This window comes from Prionailurus viverrinus, chromosome B4 (genome assembly GCF_022837055.1).
Source record: "Prionailurus viverrinus isolate Anna chromosome B4, UM_Priviv_1.0, whole genome shotgun sequence".
Taxonomy (NCBI): domain Eukaryota; kingdom Metazoa; phylum Chordata; class Mammalia; order Carnivora; family Felidae; genus Prionailurus; species Prionailurus viverrinus.
The window spans coordinates 61,100,940-61,119,624 of NC_062567.1; the positions used below are offsets into that span (position 1 = coordinate 61,100,940).

General features: G+C 40.4%; 1 long non-coding RNA gene across 3 annotated transcripts in view; it reads left to right on the top strand.

The window, feature by feature from the left end:
- The window catches only part of LOC125171319 (uncharacterized), a 48,364-nt gene that overhangs the window by 2,890 nt on the left and 26,789 nt on the right, over positions 1-18,685 (top strand). For 2 of the 3 annotated variants that reach the window (XR_007154257.1, XR_007154256.1), the window contains exons 3-4: positions 791-941; positions 8,762-8,844. This is a non-coding gene — a long non-coding RNA (uncharacterized LOC125171319). Of the gene's footprint in view, positions 1-790; positions 942-8,761; positions 8,845-14,777; positions 14,810-18,685 lie in introns of those variants that run through there. The other variant, XR_007154258.1, reaches the window with a different exon arrangement.

The following is an 18,685-nucleotide window of genomic DNA, read 5'->3' on the forward strand; positions in this document are numbered from 1 at the left end:
AGAGTTGGGTTCAAAAATAGGCCCAGGGGCATGTGACCTATTTGGGACCAATAAGAAGCAGGAAAAGTTTTGCTGCAGATTTTTGAGAAAGAAGTTTTCTCAAATTTATGATAATGCTTCATGAATCAACATTCTCAGCATTGTCACGTTGAATGAAGTTATATAGAGGAAGACAGATTAAGAGAATCAAGGGAGAGCAGCTAGGGTCCTGATTGAACCGTGCCTGAACACCACCCTTCCTCTCTATTATGAAATGACAAAAATAAAACAATTTAGCATCGAGTTTGATGTTCTTTACTCAAGGGAAAAACATCCATAGATTGAGGGAATCCGTGCCCCACAAGCATTGGAGCACTCTTCCCATGGGATGTTTGGACAGGAATGAGTTTATAGTGTTTGAAGCAGCAACAAGGAAACAGGGAATGATTGGCTAGGGGGTCAGGGATTTCCTTATAAGGCTAGTATGTTAATCAGGGAATAAAGAAAGAATATTTGGCTTAAGCTGATTGGCTGGAGTTGCATATCTGAGAACAAATAAATCATTGCAGATTCTTAGCAGTTGGGGATTGGCTGACTGGATATACCAAACTCTGGTGAAGCAGAGCATTTACAGAAACATGAAAGTTAGAATCCAAGTTTTGTTTTGCTGATGTGGCAACCTGGGCAGGGGTGGCTTTATTTTGTGCTGTCACACAATTCAGTTAATTCCCTTTGTTGTTGATAAAATTAGTGGAGTTGAATTTCTGTTTCTTGCTGCCAAAACATCCTAACAATTATGTATCCATAACAGGAGTCACCAGCATATAAATGGAAATTGAAGGTATGGGAATTGATGAGCTCACCCATCAGATGTATATAGAGTGAGAACAACAAGTCCTTGGAGAGGCAGCTGAGAACAGCAATTGACTGGCAATTGACACTGAGAAGGAACAGCCAAAAAGGTAGGGGAAAAAAACAGTGGGGTGCTACAGAAGATAAACATGAGCAAAATTGTCACATGCTGAAGAGATGTCAAGTGGAATAACACTTGAAGGTAGTTTAGCCACAGGAAGGTCATTGAGGGTCCTTGAGGTGATGGTAAAGGATGTAGTCTGATGTAATGGGAGGAATGAAGGGGAAGAGAAGAAATAAACACACAAGTAGCCCAGCTCTCACTTACAATACATACTTGTTCAAATGAATTGCTGCTTCTATTAAGACTCATGCTGAGAAGAAAAGGAGATTGTATAAAGGTAGAGCTCTTTGAATTTTTTTTTTAATGTTTATTTTTGAGACAGAGGGAGACAGAGTGTGAGTGGAGGAAGGGCGGAGAGAGAGGGAGACACAGAATCTGAAACAGGCTCCAGGCTCTGAGCTGTCAGCACAGAGCCTGATGCAGGGCTCGAACCCACGAACCATGAGATCATGACCTGAGCCGAAGTTGGACGCTTAACCAACTGAGCCACCCAGGTGCCCCATAGACCTCTTTTTCAAAGAAGGTAAAATGGGATATTTCAGGATGATTTATGGACCTTCTAGGTGTCAAACATGGTAAATACTTACATGATCTCATGTAGTCAATCATCAACCAAGTCTGAGATATCATGCTATCTTATAGATGAAGGTGAGCCTTACCTAAATAAATAGCCATGTCAGACTCCAAAGACCATGCTCTTCCTACTTTATTTGGGTGCTCAGGAGAGGTTTATTTTATTTTTGAGAGACAGAGAGAGAAAGCTGGGGAGGGGCAGAGAGAGAGGGAGCCAGAGGATCTAAAGCAGGCTCTTCATTGAGAGTGGAGAGCCCAATGCGGGGCTCAAACTTATAAACCATGAGATCATGACCTGAGCCTGAGTCGGACGCTTAACCAACCGAACCACCCAGGAACCCCAGGAGAGAGGTTTATGATGCATCCAATACCATCAATATAACTTGCAAAACTCCTTTTCAAAAGGTTATTAGGAATTTCAAGATGGTGATAGCAGAGCATTAAACCAAGGCTGGGCCTTGTACGACTGCATCATTAGTTTGCCCATGAAGCTGGCCTTGGTATATCCAATACTTACCAAGAAAATCAGTTCCAACTACTGTCTATCCAGTAACTCTTTGTCAGAATAAAATTCAGAAAGAAATGTGAACACAGGGAAACTTTTTTAAAAAGTTGAAGTACAGTTGACATATTAGTTTCAGGTGTACAACATGGTGAGTTGACAGTTATGTACATTACGCAATGCTCATCATAAGTTGTCATTATACAAAGTTATTATAATATTATTGACTGTATTGTCGATGCAGTACTTTTCATCCCTGTGACTTATTTTATTTTATCTTTTATAACTGCAGGTTTCTACCTCTTTATCCCCTTTACCTATTTTGCCTTTTATTTGCTAATAAGTAAGCGAACCAGGCCTTCAGAAGTAGTGGCTCATCTCATAGAATAGGAGGAATTTATAGCTCTGATGATATGGCGGATATTTATAGCTCAGATATGGCAGTTGACAGTTCAGATTGGATAAGAACAAGATGTTCCTGTCTTTTTGAAAGGAAAACAGGATGTTCTTATTTTTGTGGCTTATCTCAAGAGGCAAAGATTTCAGGATTTCCTGTTAGTAAATGCTTTTGGGAGGTTCCTGTTATTCATGGTTTATCTTGGAATGCAAGGTTGTTAGGAATAAGTCTTTTCTGGTGCATGGTAAGTGATTTGTGGACAGTGCTAGGCTAAGGGCAGGATGTCATTTTCCCATTCTCCCCTCTTTGCTTGCTGTGCCCACTTTGCTATAGTTTCCTCTAGCTCGAAACCTCTTCCATTTCCTACCCTAGCTACCATATAAAGAAAACTTTATATGTTTCTCTGGGCAGGTTACATGTTTCTCTGGGCAGGTTATATAAGAATAATAAGCAACATTACTTTCCTTAAATTATGCTATTTATTCCTAGTGTGTTTGTGTATGTAAAGAAAAATATATAATAAATGTATACAGATAAAATGATTAAGTATACCTTATGCTATGTATGTATGTGTATATATGTACACACACAGTTGACCCTTGAACAACATGGATTCGAACTATGCAAGTCTACTTATATGTGGATTTTTTCCAGTACTGCAAATGTATTTTCTTTATGTTTTTCTTCACTTATAATATTTTCTTCTCTCTAGCTTATTATAAGAATACAGTATATAATACATACAACATATAAAATATGTGTTAATTAACTTTATGTTTTGGTAAGCCTTCCTTCTGGTCAACAGTAGACTATTAGTAATTGAGTTTTGGGGGAGTCAAAAGTTATATGTGAATTTTCGACTGCATAGTGGGTAGGGGCATGTAACCCCCACATTATTCAAGGGTCAACTGTATATGTGTGTTTTTGTGTGTGTGCATGTGTGTGCATGTATGTAGTAAATCTTGGGTCATTTATAAGAACGTATAGACATACAAGTAGATAGAAATAAATTGTTGTTCAAATCATCTTTACATGTCATATCAAAATATAAGAACAGGCTATGAGTTAGGGTCTTCACTGTTAAACCATATTATATTTATTTTTTTAATTAAAAATTTTTTGGGGGGCACCTGGGTGGCTCAGTTGGTTAAGTGTCCGACTTCAGCTCAGGTCACGATCTCGCGGTCCGTGAGTTCGAGCCCCGCGTCGGGCCCTGGGCCGATGGCTCAGAGCCTGGAGCCTGCTTCCAATTCTGTGTCTCCCTCTCTCTCTGCCTCTCCCCCATTCATGCTCTGTCTCTCTCTGTCTCAAAAATAAATAAACGTTAAAAAAAATTAATTTTTTTTTAATGTTTATCCATCCTTGAGAGAGAGACACACACACAGTGTGAGCAGGTTAGGGGCAGAGAGAGAGGGAGACACAAAATTCAAAGCAGGCTCCATGCTCTGAGCTGTTAGCACAGAGTTTAATGCAGGGCTTGAACCCACGAATGGTGAGATCGTGACCTGAGCTGAAGTCAGATGCTCAACTGACTGAACCACCCGGGTGCCCCATATTGCTTATATATAGATTCAAAATAGCAATTGCTCTTCTAAAGTTAATTTTCAGCTCAGTATAACCTATACTTCATCATCCACTGTTAACTCCAAATCTTCAGTTGGGTGTTAGTGTCCAGACCAGGTGCAAGATGGAACCACTTATGCTAAGCCCACATCAGCAAACTGGAATTTAACTAAGTTTCTATGCTTGGCTCTCCCAGAAAAAGTGGGCCTAGGCCAACCAATCAGTGCTTGCCTGTCCGCACAAGTTATCTAACCTGGCTTTAAGACTCTCCTTTGCTCCATATAAGGGAAGTAATCCTGCTTTAACCAATCAGCAAATGCCTAGTACAACTTCCTTGTTCCTTCTCACTTTGGTCTGTAAATATTTCTTGCCTTGTACAGCTCTTTAGAGCTCTGTTCTATCTGCTAGACTGGATGTTGCCCCATGTATGAGTTGCTGAATAAAAGCCTACTAGATCATTAAATTATGGAAAAAACTCTGTTAACAGTATCAGTGATCATTGTGAATACTTGCTGGGTGGCTAGAATAGTGCCTTGCACACAGTGAGTATTTTACAGGGTCAAACTCATTTCACCCTCAAAGAAATCCTCATTGGCAGGTATTTTTACTGTTATCATACCGATTTTCTAGTTGAGGAAACTGAGGCCCAAAGAGATTAAGAAACATGCCCAAGTCCATGTGGCTAGTCAGTGGTAGAGCTGGGATTTGAAGCCAAACAATTAGGCTGCAGAGCTGGGTTCTTAAACAATACTATATTGTTGCCTCTACCTCTTTGAAATAAAAACTCTTGATAGTTCTTCATAATTATAAAATATAGTTATCAGAGATTTAGAACTAAAAGGTATCTTAGCTATAACTCATTCCATCATCTTAATTTTGTAGTTTCAGGAAAGTTGACTGATTTCTCAAGATTTCTGAGCAAAGATGGAACTAGAATATGTTTGCTAATTCCTTGCCCAGGACATTTTCTATTTCTCAGCTCTTTAGGTTGTAACTCTAAAGGGGGCTGAAAACAAACAGAATAAAGAGAAGCCAGATGAGTGACTACTTTATTATCCTACCATGTGCAGGTTATTTCCAGGTAGGAATGTCCTTAATTGGTGCCAATGTGAAGATATTTAATTTCTTTTTGTATCTCATACTGCATCTTACTCTAAATTGGAAACAACAGTGCCCACGCTCATGAATTCTTGTGCATTGTTAAAATTTTCCATTGACTGAGCCCTTGATTTAATTTGTATATAGGCTATAGACCCAGGTCTTTCAAATTCTCAGGAGTTTGAGGCATAAAATGTATGACTCAGGATTCTTGCAGGAAACAGCTGCAGAAGTTCAAACAGGATAGGCAAGGAGATATTAATAAAGAGGCTGTTTATAAAGATGTGGGCAGAATTTAGGGAAAGCAGGGATAAGGGTGGTTCAATACCTAGACTAGCAATAGCAGGAAGCCCTTACCTCTCCTAGTCCTGAAAGCCAGGAAGGGAACAGTTACCAAAACCAGAGAGAGTGGCCATAGGTGAGGCCATCTAGAAGCAGCTATGGCTTTTGGGCCAGTAAAGGGATGTAGTCAGCCTATGGCAACACAGCTGGCAGGGATCCTGGAAGAGTAAATGCTCTAACCCCATTCTTCATCCCCCTTTAGATCTCCTGGTGCTTCTGTGCATAGTTTCAACACACCCAGAAATTAGAGGTGCAGTCTACAAAAGTCAGCCTCTTAGAGCCCAAAGTAGAGAAGGATAGAGTGGAAAATAACGGATTCATAAGCCACTGATTTTTATATAAAATAATTAAATATCACAAACATTTTGAAAATTAATAAGTAATAGCTTAGTCTGAGCTGAAGTAATAATTGTTGTAGTTTTATAACAGTGAGAGGGATGGCAATCGTGGTCTTTAATCATGATGCTGAGAGCCAGTGCAACAGCAGCTTAAGTGTTGCCTTTTCCTAGTTAGCTTCATTATTTTTATAAAACTATACAATTCGTAACCCACATTTATTAGTCATTTGCAATAGAATCTAGTGCCTGTTATTTCTGTCAGATAGACTTTAAAAGCCCATTAATTACATTTATTCAAATAACTGTTTAATACCTATTATTTGCCAGGCAGTTTATCAGTAAACAAATGTCTCTCTTGGAGTTTACACATTAGTGTGAGAGCTACAAAACAGGCACACAAACAAAGCAATATATGGAGATAAGGGCTATAAAGAACTATAAAGATAGAATGGGGGAGAGATGGGGGAGAAGGGGGAGAGACAGAATGAGAGGGATTAGTTTTACTCTGGTGGTCAAGGAAGGCATCTTTAAGGCTGTAACATTTTTGCTGAGATTTGTTAAAAGCTAAACTGAGGGGTATTAAAAATTTTATTTGAGCAAAGATGGATTGGAATTGGGCAGTGCCAAACCAAAAGTAGTTATGAGTGCTGAGCCAACAATTCAGAAGAAAGACTTGTATAGAGAAAGTGCAGAAGCAAAGAAAGGAAATTATTTGATTGGCTATATATTAAAATCTAGTTGGCTTTTTGTGATTGGTTATCCTTAGTGTTTTGATATTGGAACCTTGAGGCATTTACAGGCTTAGATTTTGGCTTGCATACGTAGGCCACCATGGCATTAGAGCCACCTCAGTCTAATGGCCTCCTTGTTTAATTAGTTTAACAGACTTGAAGGATGAAAGGAGCTAACCATGAAGGGATCTGGGGACAGAAGGAAAAGAAAGGCTCTGAAGCAAAAAATGTGCTTGGTAAAGTTCGAAGGATTGAAGGAGCCAGGTGGAAGGTGCCCCAGGGAAAGAGAAGAACTGTGGTGATAGTGAGCATGAACATCCATAGGACCTTCATGCCTGGGACTTCTGGGATTTCAATTCTGGGTTGGGGTCATGGTGTTGATGAGAGCATTTAGAATCTGAGACTGTTAAATCTCAGAGCCATGAAGCCTGCATGGGAAGAGCTTGGGCTGTAACCTCAGAGTTGGAACGCTTATTTTTTCCACGGTGAATGTAATGTGATTTGTAACAATGGTGAAGTTTTGGGGTGATGGGCGGTTCATGAGGTCTGGAGTCGATGGCCCAGAAATAATTCTTGAAGACATCCTAGGGGGCAAAAAAGGTGATTATTAAAGCATGGGGACAGGACCCATGGGCAGGAAGAGCTGCACTGGGGTTGTGGGGAGTGACCATTTTATGGAGTTAGGGGAGATGAAGTTAAGAGGGGAGATAAAGTCAACAGGGAGTTTCCAAAGAGACTTTCATATACTAAAGACTTACTGGAGGCCTCGCTATTATCAAGGTAAGGTTCCCCACCCCCTGTCTTCTCTCTCTCAAGTCATTAACATTAAGACGGTAGGGAGTTCCTGGATGTTAGGCTGTGATGAGGTTGCCTTTTTCTGGTAAACTGGTGGAGACTCTTATCAGTTTAACCATTTGTTTTTGTTTTTGTTTTTGTTTTCTCGTCCTTTCCTGTTTTGGTGTGGCTGGGAGTGTCCAAGGAATATCATATATTTCCTACCTCGGGAGGGGGTGTGGGCTAACTTGTACTTTGCCCTCAGTTTGCCGCAAGCTTCCTCATCAATAGGACACACATATTTGGTCTTCATCTTGTTTCTGGCAGAGCTCCTAAAACCCTTGGAATTTTTTTTTTTACATTTATTTATTTATTTATTTAGAGAAAGAGAATGTGCGTGCATGTGGGAGGGGCAGAGAAAGAGGGAGAGAGAGAATCCCAAGCAGTCTCTGAAGAGCCTGATTTGGGGCTGAAACTCAGGAACTGTGAGATCACGATCTGAGCAGAAATCAAGAGTCCTGTGCTTAACCTGCGAAGCCACCCAGATGCCCTAACCCTTGGAATTTCTTAAGAGCAATGGGAGTAGCCTTTGTTATAATATTTGGTCTTTTGTCCTTTGTTCCTGAAATAGCTCCAGATCCTTAAAGGTGAAAGGAGTGTCTTGTTCTTCATAACAAGCCCCTTTCAACCACACCTGAGTTTATGTTAATTTGGTAACTTTTGAAAAGGCTCTAAGGATGGGGGCTGGTTGCCAGGGGAAGCTACTGGATTAGAAGGTTGGAATTTTTAGTCCCACCCCCCCATCTCTGGGGAGGGGAGAAGGGCTGGAGGTCACCAGTGGCCAATGATTAAGTCTATCATGCCTGTGTATGAAGCCTCCATAAAAACTCAAAAGAACAGGTTTGGAGAGCTTCCTGGGTTGGCAAACACATGGAGATTTGGGGAGGGTGTTGCACCCAGAGAGAACATGGAAGCTCCATGCTCCTTCTCCCAAAACCTGCCCTATGCATTTCTTACATATGGCTGTTCCTGAGTTACATTTCTTAATAATAAATTGGTAATTTAATAAGTGAAATGTTTTCCTGACTTCTGTGAGCTGCTTTAGCAAAGTAATTAAACTGGAGAAGGGGTTCGTGGAATTTCCAATTTATAGCCAGTAGGTCAGAAACACAGGTGACAACCTGGACTTGTGACTGGCATCATATGTGAGTGTGGGAGGGGATTTGTGAGCCTTTAACTTGTGAGATCCAGTGCTATCCCCAGGTAGATAGTGTCAGATCTGAGTGAAATTGTAGGACACCCAGCTGGTGCTGCAGAATTGCTTGATGTGAAGAAAACTCACACATCTGCTGTCAGAGGTAAAGTAGTGTGCAGATGGTCCCCAACTTACAGTGTTTAACTGATATTTTTTGACTTTATGGTGGTATGAGAGCAATATGCGTTCAGTATAAACTGTACTTCAAATTTTGAATTTTGTTCTTTTCCCAGGCTAGCGATATGTGGCAGGATCCTCTTTTGTGATGTGGGTAGTGGCAATGAGCCACAGCTTCTAGCCAGCCATGATTGCAAAGGTAAACAACCAATACACTTATAACCATTCTGTTTTTCACTTTCAGTACAGTATTCAATAAATTACATAGATATTCAACACTTCATCATAGAACAGGCTTTGTGTTAGATGATTTGCCCAATGTAAGTGATCTGACCATGTTTAAGGTAGGCTAGGCTAGGGGGGCTAGCCTGGGTGGCTCAGTCAGTTGAGCGTTTGACTCTTGATTTCAGCTCAGGTCATGATATCAAAGTTCATAGGATTGAGCCCCATATTAGGCTCTGTGCTGTCAGCACAGAGCCTGCATGGGATTCTCTCTCTCTCTCTCTCTCTCTCTCTCCCTCTCCCTCTCCCTCTCCCTCTCCCTCTCTCCCCCTCCCCTGCATTCTCTCTCTCACACAAAATAAACAAACATTAAAATAATAATAAGTAGGCTAAGCTAAGCTATGATGCTCAGTAGTTTAGGTGTATTAAATTCATTTTTGACATGGTATTTTCAGCACATGTAGCTTTATCAAGGTGTAACCCCATCATAAGTTAAGGAAGATACATAGTAGCAGAATATTGAGACTAGAGGAGAAACACACGGAAGTGAGTTTTCCTTAAATTGAGTCACTTAACTCCTTGGTAATTCAGTTTCCTCACTTGTAAAGTGAGGATAGTAATATAGTATCTTATCCAAAATCCATGAGGACAGATATATCTGAGAATTTCTAAATTTTAAGATTTTAGAATGCTGTCATGGTACATATACCAGATATTATGAGACACCCTCACGGGGCTCTAGGGCAAATCAAACATTAATATTTCTGCATTGAAAGGTATTATGGTGGACAGACTCTTAAAGTGACCCCACACTCTCCACTTCCTGGTGTTTACTCCCTTATATGATCCTGTCCCTTCAAGTGTGGGTAGGACCTATGACTTGCTTCTAACTGAAAGAATATGGCAAAGATAATAAGATGTATATGATTGCAAGTGCATGATTATGTGATTACATTACATAGGATTGTAGTATCCGTCTTGCTGGAGTGTCAGTCTCCGTCTTTTCTTCTCCCTACCACTCATCCTTGCTGGCTTTGAGGAAGCAAATGGCCATGGTAGGGGATGCCACACAGCAATGAATATGACTTCTAAGCTGAGGGCAGCCTCCGACTTACAGGCAGCAAACAAAACAAAACACACACACACACACACACACACACACACACACACACATACACACACACACCAAACTGAAGCCCTCAGTCCTACCACCTCAGGGAACTGAATTCTGCCAATAACATGAGTAAACTTGGAAGTGGATCCTTCCCTGTTTGAACCCAGTAGAGACTGCAGCCCCAGCTGACCTTGATAGAAGCCTTGTGAGATCCTCAGCAGAGAACCCAGCTTGGACTCCTGACCAATGGAAACTTAGAGATAGTAGGGGCGCCTGAGTGGTTTAGTCGGTTAAGTGTCTAACTTGGGTTCAGGTCGTGATCTCACGGTTGGTGAGTTTAAGCCCCATGTGGGCCTCTATGCTGACAGCTCAGAGCCTGGAGCCTGCTTTAGATTCTGGCACTCCCTCTCTCTCTGACCCTCCCCCACTCACACTCTGTCTTCCTCCATCTCTCAAAAATAAATAAACATTAAAAAAAAATTAGGGGTGCCTGGGTTGCTCAGTCGGTTAAGCGTCCGACTTCAGCTCAGGTCATGATCTCACAGTTTATGAGTTCGAGCCCTGCATCAGGCTCTGTGCTGACAGCTCGCAGCCTGGAGCCTGCTTCGGATTCTGTGTCTCTTCTCTCTTTGCCCCTCCCCAACTTGTGCTCTCTCTCTCTCTGTCTCTCAAAAAACAAATAAATGTAAAAAAAAAAAAACCACTTTTTTTCAACGTTTATTTATTTTTGGGACAGAGAGAGACAGAGCATGAACGGGGGAGGGGCAGAGAGAGAGGGAGGCACAGAATCAGAAACAGGCTCCAGGCTCTGAGCCATCAGCCCAGAGCCTGACGCGGGGCTCGAACTCACGGACCGCGAGATCGTGACCTGGCTGAAGTCGGACACTTAACCGACTGCGCCACCCAGGCGCCCCCAAAAAAACCCTTTTTTAATAAAATAAAAAAAATTTAAAACTTAGAGATAGTAAATGTGTTGGTCTAAGTCACTAAATTTGTAGTAATATTGTTCCATAGCAATAGAAAACTAATAAAGTTATGGATATTCATACTTTTTTCCTGATTTTTAATTTTTTAAATAAAAAACATTATAAGTAATCTAAATAGCCTCACATCTGTTCAGGACAAATTTTGCTATCAGGAGAGTTTGGGCAGCAAATATAGGAAAAGTCTGTTGGTTTTCAGGGTCTTTTGGGCTTCCAAATTAAGATAAGAGATCTTAGACTTGTACCATATAACCTTATAGGGTTGCTGGGCAATGGAAAAAAATACTGTGTTAAGGGTTTTGGAACAGGATTTAGCACATAAAAAGTACTCCATAAACTATGATTGACTATTATTATGATTAGAATCGGAGCTCCTGGGACAGGTCAGCCTCTCTGCTGTTATTCCTTGTAAGTTGCTTCTCAAGTTTCCCCATTTCTAACAGGAGGGCTTCTTAGCAGAGACCAGAAAGAGAGTTGGGGGAATAACTTCTGTTTATTGAGCCCCTGTTCTGGGGAGGTTTGGGCTGGGTGTTCAGCGAGCTATAATGTGAATTGCTTGTGAGTGAAAAGACATAGGGTCTGCTTGTGGCCTTACTGCTGAAGAGGTGCACAACCCTAGGGAAATGGCTTCTTGCTGAGTCTCAATTTCTTTTTTTTAAAATTTTATTATTATTTTTTAAGTTTTTTATTTTGAGAATGAGAGAGTGTGCAGGTGCATGAGTGCATGAGTTGGGGAGGGGAAGAGAGAGGTAGAGAGAGAACCCCAAGTAGGCTCCACTGTCAGCACAGAGCTTCATACAGACTCAATCTCAGGAACTTGGAGACCTGAACTGAGCTCAAGAGTTGGACACCTAACCAACTGAGCCACCCAGGCACCCCTGAGTCTCAATTTCTTGATCTCTCAGATGGGGCTAGCTGATCCCTCCCACCTAAATATGTGAGAGGAGAGGTATGACAAGTGTACTTGAGACTGAAGGATTATTTTTGTTTTTAATGTCATTTGGAAAGGGGAAGAACATATGTAAGTTGTGCCTGACCTTTTCTTTTTTTTTTTTTTTTTTAATTTATTTTTGGGACAGAGAGAGACAAAGCATGAACGGGGGAGGGGCAGAGAGAGAGGGAGACACAGAATCGGAAACAGGCTCCAGGCTCCGAGCCATCAGCCCAGAGCCCGATGCGGGGCTCGAACTCACGGACCGCGAGATCGTGACCTGGCTGAAGTCGGACGCTTAACCGACTGCGCCACCCAGGCGCCCCTGACCTTTTCTTATATACACAAAGGAAATGCTCCCAACCCCAATACAAAACCTCACCTTCATCCCTGTGCAGAGCACAGAGGAGTGGCTCCTTGTTTTTTGCCTAGTCTTCTGTGCAATGTGAATGGGGACTACAGGTCTCTACCTGCTCAGATCACCATACCTACCTTTGCATCCCCTATATTTTTTTAAGTTTGTTTATTTATTTATTTGTTTAGAGAGAGCACATGCGAGTGAGGGAAGGGCAGAGAGAGAGGGAGAGGGAGAATCCCAAGCAGGCTTCACACTGTTAGTGCAGAGCTTGAACTCATGAACGGTGAGACCGTGGTCTGAGCCGAAATCAAGAATCGGATGCTTAACTGGCTGAGCCACCCAGCACCCCTGCATCCCCTATTTCTTATGCAGTTATGACCTGTACAGGATCTCTCTCTACTTCCTCCACTAGACTATGGGTTCATGAGGGCAGTCCAGTGCCCTGCATGCATCTCAGTAAACATGGAATCAATGAAAACAGGAAAAGGAGTAAGGAGATTACCAGGTGAACAGGAGGGTAAAACACTTTCAACCTGGACACTCACTGTTGATAGTCCCAGGTATGGTCAGAATAGTCAAATTTGGATATATTTTGAGGGTTTAACCAATAGACTTGCTGAAGTATTGGAAATGAGGGAAAGAGAGAAATCAAGGCATTGTTCATTCATTCAGTTTCAACTGATAATTATTGGCTATTGACTAGATACTAGGTATTATTTAAGATGCTTTAGGTACAGAGCAAACAAGATGTTAAAGAGCTCATGTTCTGATTGATGGAGGCAAGCAATAAACAAGCAAGATATTGCAAAGAATGTCAAGTGCTAAGAAGAAGACAAAAGAGGACAATGTAACAGGTTATTAGGTAGGATATATTTGGCTGAAAACCCAATTCAGAATGGCGTGAACGTTAAGAGTTTTATGTCATGGGAAAACTCAGAGTAGGATTGTTCCACAGTTGGTTATTCGGTGGCTCGATGACATCATGGCTCCAGCTCAGCATCTCTGTGACTCGCAGGTTTTCTTCTCACGCTTGTAAGATGATTCTACAGGTCTAAGCAATACCTCCTCGCACTAAGGTGTAGGCAGGGAAAATCTGTTTTTTCTCACATCTCTCTTTTAAGGGCATAGAAATCTTTGCCTAGAAGAACCCTCCAGCTCTATCCTTACTAAACCATCCTTGCCAAGGGGAACGAGACATCATCTTTGATGTAGATCAGTCATGATTTATCCCTTGGGGTTGGACATGGGCCTGACCACCCTTGTAGCATGTAGGTATTGGATACATGAACAAAATGATGATTCTGTTAAAGAGAGAGGGAATGACCATAAGCAACAAACAGTGTCATCCAAAGAGGCAGGGAATAATTAGAAAGGGTAATGTGACCTCCCTAGAGATGGTAATGCTTGTTTGAGTCTTGTCAAGAAGTAGTTGTTAGTCTTAGGAAATCTGGGGACTAGCACTGAGTATAGGGTTTCTTTTTGGGGTGATGAAAATGTTCTGAAATTGATTGTGGTGATTTTTGTACAATTCTGTGAATATACTAAAATGTGTTAAATTATATACCTCAAGTGGGTGAATTATATGGCCTATGAATGATATCTCAAAGATGTTATTTTCTAGAAGAACAATAAATGCAATGCCTTGAGACTAGACAAACTTGGTATGAATCACAAAAATTGTTTGATTCACTGGGCCAGATTCAGTGGAGAATTCTCATAGCAAACTTTAGTTATAATTCATTCATTAACAAAGGGTATGAAACTCAATTTCAGAACTTTTATTTTATTATTATTATGTTTTTTGGTGCAAAAAGGTGATTTTATTAAAGCGTGGGGACAGGACCCATGGGCTGGAAGAGCTGCGTCAGAACTTTTAATAAAAGGTAGAGAAATACCCTGTATTTTCAGATGTGATATTCCCTGTTGGTGTTTTTTTTTTTTTTTCCCCCAAGAATGCAGTTTTCCTAGGCTTCAAACCACTCAGCATGGATGGCCTCCAACAGACCTGCAGCCACTAGTAGATGGGATCTTGTCTCATCCAAAGGGCTTCTTCTGTGGCTTATAGAGGGAGATGTTACATTCTCCTTACATGTAACATCTGGTCTACTAATTCAGATGATCATTTTCCATTGGATACAAGCTTCAATGATAGATATTACCCAGCTTAGTTTCTGTCTTTCTCTTTTGTGGCTGAGATTATTTTTGCTGTTCAGGGATTAGTTTTTGTTTGTTTGTTTTTGTTTTTGTTTTTTTTGGTCCTAACACAATTATAAGAAAACATGTTTAAAAAATCACTTTAACATTATTGAAATATAGGGATGCCTGGGTGGCTCAGTTGATTGAGTGTCCGACTTCGGCTTGGGTCATGATCTCATGGTTTGTGAGTTTGAGCCCCGCATTAGACTCTGTGCTGACAGCTTAGAGTCTGGAGCCTGCTTCTGATTCTGTGTCTTCTTCTCTCTCTCTGCCCCTCCCCAACTCCTGCTCTGTTTCTCTCAACAATAAATAAACATTAAAAAAAAAGTTTTAAATGGGAATGCAAGCTGGAACAGCCACTCTGGAAAACAGTATGGAGGTTCCTCAAAAAGTTAAAAATAGAACTACCCTACAACCCAGCAATTGCACTACTAAGCATTTATCCAAGGGGTACAGGTGTGCTGTTTCGAAGGGACACATGCACCCCAATGTTTATAGCAGCACTATCGACAATAGCCAAAGTATGGAAAGAGCCCAAATGTCCACTGAAGGATGAATGGATAAAGAAGATGTGGTATATATATGTACACAATGGAGTATTACTTGGCAATCAAAAAGAATGAAGTCTTGCCATTTGCAACTATGTGGATGGAACTGGAGGGTATTATGCTAAGTGAAATGAGTCCGTCAGAGAAAGACAAAAATCGTTTGACTTCACTCATATGAGGACTTTAAGAGACAAAACAGATGAACATAAAAGGGAAGGGAAACGAAAATAATATAAAAACAGGGAGGGGGACAAAACAGAAGAGACTCATAAATATGGAGAACAAACTGAGGGTTACAGGAGGGGTTGTGGGAGGGGGGATGGACTAAATGGGTAAGGGGCACTAAGGAATCTACTCCTGAAATCATTGTTGCACTATATGCTAACTAATTTGGATGTAAATTAAAAAAAATAAAAGAAGTTAAAAAAAAATTTTTTGAAAACACTGTGCTCACCATTGATAGGAGTACAGTGCCTTGTACAGATGAGGAAGCTGATACAAGTGTTATGTAACTGTTCTTTGTGTTTAATAAATGGCAGCATGAGAATCTGAAAAAAAATTTTTTTAAATTATTGAAATATAGTTGACATACAATGTTGTATTAGTTTCAGGTGTAAAACGCACTGATTCAACAATTCTCTACAAAAAGAAAGCATTTTTATCAGAGCCAGTGCTTTGCACCTTGCAGCTGGGCCTTTTCTAACACTCTGCAGAGGTGCAAATGAGCATTTACTAAGAACTGGCATTTGTCCAAAGCTGTGCAAGAGAGGGAGCTCAAGTCTATCTCCTAAACATAACTGAGGAACAAAAAGAAGGCCAGTGTTGCTGGAGTTCAGGGACAGAGAGATAGGCGGGACTGGATCATTTAGGGCCTTGACAGCTAACTGCAGTTGGGAGCCACTGGAAGTCTTGAAACAAGGACATGACAAGACCTGAAAGGCATTTTAAACAGATCAATTTAGAGCCATAAATTTGGGTAAAATACCTGCAACACGAGTAACTGAAGAAGACTAGTATCTAGAGTATAAAAAGTACTCCCACAAGATAAATATGATAAAAGCCAAAAAATGCAATTGGAAAATCAGCAAAATACCTGAGTCACCAGTTTCCCCAAAGAGGAAATCCAGATGGTCAATAAACATGTAAAAAATGTTCAGTCTCATTAATCAACCAGGAAAATATGCTAAAACCACACACACACACACAAATACCCATATAAGCCACCAGATTGTTAAAAGTAGAAAAAAAGAATCTGATATTATCAAAGAGCTTTGACAGTAGTAATGCAAATATTATGTAGGGAGACAGTGGAGAGCACCAGGGACTCAGGATAGAGTGTTCATAATTAACAGCCAGACAGAGGAAGGGGTGGGTCCTCAAAAGGAGATTGAGAAGGAGCAGCCAGTGAGAAGGGAGGGGAACAGAAGAGTGTGGCTTTAGGAAATCTTAGAGAGGAAAGTGTTTCAAAGAGATACTGCTCAGAGATCAATTATGGTTTAGATGGAGAACAAATCATTAGATTTGGCAAGGTGAAGATGGGTGGCAGGTTTGATAAGGGATATTTTGTGGAGGAAGCAGGCAAAAGCCTGATTGACTTTACCCAGCCACACTGGGGAGTTGAATGCTCAGGGGCCACCATTTAGTTTGTTCACTTTCTTCTTTTTTACGGTTTGTCTCAAAAAATATCAAGAGACATATTGTTGACCACCAATTCTTTATAAAGCAGTGCACGTATGCCTTCTTACATGTAGCTAGCTGGTATCAGAACTAAATCCATCATACCCTTTCCAGTCCAAGTTACAAAATAGTGATAATCTTAAAAAAAAAAAAGAGTTCTCCTTAAGCACTGGATTTTAATAATGAGCAGAACAAAAAGTCCTCTAGTACTTCTCCTTATACCACATATATGCCTAGAACTGACTCATTTTCTAGACAGTTGTGATTAGTGGCATCATACAACTCTAAATAGAATATTTGCTAGCATGAACACAGAGCAGTAATTCCTCTTTCACTTTAATTGCATTGACATTATATGATGCCAAATGCACTGACATGGAATTTTGCCAGCAGCTTGTTTTGCTTTCTCTGAGCATATTTTCAAGAACTTTCTAGCTGGCTTTTACAAACCTTTTGACAACAGTGAGAACCACCTGGTTTAGTAAATAAGGAATGCAGCTCTGAATGAAATATTGGTAGTTTTGGTCTGTTTCTGACTTTAGCAAAAATAATTATTAAATTCTGTACTAAATTGTTTTGTTGTAGTGGTAAAAAGTTTAATTGGTTTACCGGAGGTCACAATGTTATGCTAGAAATTGAAATGAAGGCATCATTAACTTCATGCCAAAACCTGACAAAGTTTCTTAGAAGATAGATAGCACAGGGTCAAAAAAAATAACTTCATTGCTGATTTTCATATATTCACCCTTACACTTCTATCCATATATTTTTTTACTTGTTTCTGTGAAATTACCACATTGGTCTTCTTCTAAAAATGGGCATCCTGTTCATTTTTTATATTTATGCCATTATGAACTTTAATATTTACATTGCTATTTTCATCATTAAAGTTTTGCTTTAGTGCTTCCCGAGTTCTTGATAACATTTATTTAAGCATTGGAGATATAAGACCACACAGTAGTAACCACACAAAACTTAAAGTGTGAAAATATTTTAAATCGAAATGAACTGCACCTGATAACTGAATATTAGTGGAGACAAATTGCCAAACACAGTTCTTATAGTTCATGTGGTATGCCAAAAATGGTATAATCACAAAGAATGTAGCAGGACTTATTATTATTTGAAGACAGTAGTATAAAGTTAGTATTTTTCCTTTTGGGGGGTAAATCACTCAAAAGTAAAGAACAGAATAAGAAAAACTATGAGGCAAATCCTTAAATTTCAAAATAAGTGGATGGGAGTGAGAGTATGGGAGGTTGTTAAGAGTGCAGATTTTAGAAAGATCTTATTAGATTTAGGGTTTCAGATTGGATTGGGGTCAGGGTTAGGATTAAATAGCAAAATATACTACTTAAAAGTTAAGGACATAGCTTAAATCTCTTGTATAGAGCCTAAATCTTTCATTTCAAAGGTAGGAATGCAATTCACAGGTTGGTTGTAGGAGCTTCCCTGGATCCACATGGCTTCAAGAATCAGAGAAAGTGCAGCAACATATGTATCACATAGACAAGTTGTACCTTCAGAAAACAGTCTTTGTCTGTGACACTTGGGGAGAAGAGACTGCACTGTGAATATCCCTATATGGCCTATCTCCATTTGCTGGGGAAAAGTTAAGGTCAAGCAAAATACTGGGTCATAAGCAAAATTCTTGTTGGTTTGGAAAACAGTAGATAGCCAGAGTAACAGGAAGCTGCCTGAATGCGCAGGAAGCCAGGAAGAACCGTGTAGGCCTGAGGAAGTGTTCCTATAGCAACACAATTGTTGTGCGTACCAACCCTTGGAATGGCAGCTATGTGGACAAGCTGAACCTGGGACACTCTTAAGCCAAAACCCAAGGAAGACTGAAGTGGTCTTGGCTGCTGACAGAAATAGAAACAATCATTATCTGGAGGAGAGCTCTCCAAGTTCGGTTCAGAGGACTCCCACAGATTATGACTAAGCACTGAACTCAGAAACAAGATTACCAAATACACAAGAAGGCAATAACCATGAGTGAGAGTCAGCAGAA